This window comes from Hyaena hyaena, unplaced genomic scaffold (assembly GCF_003009895.1).
Source record: "Hyaena hyaena isolate Hyena2069 unplaced genomic scaffold, ASM300989v1 scaffold_756, whole genome shotgun sequence".
Taxonomy (NCBI): Eukaryota; Metazoa; Chordata; class Mammalia; order Carnivora; family Hyaenidae; genus Hyaena; species Hyaena hyaena.
In genome coordinates this window covers 423,205-425,254 of record NW_024081384.1, presented here as the reverse complement: position 1 = coordinate 425,254, position 2,050 = coordinate 423,205, and the positions used below count along the sequence as shown (strand labels likewise).

General features: G+C 37.8%; 1 non-coding gene across 1 annotated transcript; it reads left to right on the top strand.

Moving 5' to 3' along the window:
• Positions 1-227: 227 nt before the first annotated feature.
• Positions 228-373, top strand: LOC120221108. Its single transcript, XR_005525730.1, has one exon. It is a non-coding gene; the product is annotated as a U4 spliceosomal RNA (small nuclear RNA).
• The last annotated feature ends 1,677 nt before the right edge of the window (positions 374-2,050 follow it).

The following is a 2,050-nucleotide window of genomic DNA, read 5'->3' as shown; positions in this document are numbered from 1 at the left end:
AAGAGGTAAATGATCTAGTCTCTGAAAACTAGAACACTTATGAAAGAAATTGAAGAGGACACAAAGAAATGGAAAAACATTCCATGCTCATGGATTAGAAGAACAAATACTGTTAAAATGTCTATAGTACCCAATGCAATCTACACATTCAATGCAATCCCTGTCAAAATAACACCAGCATTCCTCACAGAGCTAGAACAAACCATTTTAAAATCTGTATGGAACCAAGCTTTGTGCAGTGGCAGTATCATAGTCAATGAGGTTTATCCGAGGCACGATATTGCTAATTAAAATCTGTATGGAACCAGAAAAGATTCTGAATAACTAAAGCAATGTTGGAAAAGAAAAGAAAAGCAGGAGGCATCACAATTCTGGACTTAAAGCTGTATTACAAAGCTACAGTCAAGACAATATGGTACTAGCACAAAAATAGACACATAGATTAATGGAACAGAATGAAGAACCTAGAAATGGACCCACATATATATGGTCAACTCATCTTCGACAAAGCAGTAAAGAATATCTAATGGAAAAAAGACAGTCTCTTCAACAAATGGTGTTGGGAAAACTGGATGACTACAAGCAGAATAATGAAACTGGACCACTTTCTTCCACCGTACACAAAAATAAATTAAAAATGGATGAAAGATCTAAGTGTGAGACAGGACACCGTCAAAATCCTAGAGGAGAACACAAGCAGCACCCTTTTTGACCTCAGCTGCAGCAACTTCTTACTAGACACATCTCTGGAGGCAAGGGAAACAAAAGGAAAAATGAAGTATTGGGACTTCATCAAGACAGAAACTTCTGCACAGTGAAGGAAACAATCAACAAAACTAAAAGACAACTAACCAAATGGTAGACGATAATTACAAATAACATCTTGGATAAACTGCTAGTATCCAAAATCTGTAAGAACTTATCAAATTCAACAACCAAAACACAAATAATCCAGTTAAGAGATGGACAGAAGACATGGATAGACTTCTCTAAAGAAGACATGAAGGTGTGCCTGGCTGGCTTAGTCTGTTAAGCATTGGAATTCAGCTCAGGTCATGATCTTGCAGTTCATGAGTTCGAGCCCCACATCTGGCTCTGTACTGACAGCTCAGAACCTAGAACCTGCTTCAAATTCTGTGTCTTCCTCTCTCTCTGCCCCTTCCCTACTCACACTCTCTCTCAAATAAAAAAAAAAACATTAAAAAATTTTTAATACAAAGAAGACACGCAATGGTTAACAGTCACATGCAAAGATGCTTAACATCACTCATCAACAGAAAAATACAAATCAAAACCACGATGAGATACCACCTCACACCTGTCAGAATCTCTAAAATGAGCAACTCAAGAAACAGATGTTGGTCAGAATGTGGAGAAAGGGAACACTTCTGCACTGCTGTTGGGAATGCAAACTGGTGCACCAACTCTGGAAAATGGTTTGGAGATTCCTCAAAAAGTTAAAAATAGAATTACCCTAGGACCCAGCAGCTGCACTACTAGGCATTTACCCAAAGATTTTAAAAAATGCAGATTCGAAGGAGTACATGCACCCCAATGTTTATAGCAGTATTATCAACAATAGCCAAATTATGGAGAAAGCCCAAGAGTCCACTGACTAATGAATGAATAAAGAAGAGGTGGTATGTATGTGTGTGTATGTACACACATGTGTATATATATACATACACACACGATAGAATATTAGCCATCAAAAGGAATGAAATCTTGTCATTTGCAATGATGTGGATGGAGCTATAGTGTATCATGCTAAGCAAAATAAGCCAGAGAAGGAGAAATACCATATGATTTCACTGATGTGGAAGTTAGGAAACAAAACAGGTGAACTTATTCGAAAGAGAAAAAAGAGAGAGGGAAGCAAACCATAGAAGACTCTTAACTATATAGAACAAACTGAGGATTGATGGAAGGAGGTGTGTGGGGAGTGGGCTAAATGGGTGATGGATGTTAAGGAAGGCACTTGTGATAAGACCTAGGTGTTGTATGTAAGTAATGAATCCCTGAATTCTACTCCTGAAACCAACATTACACT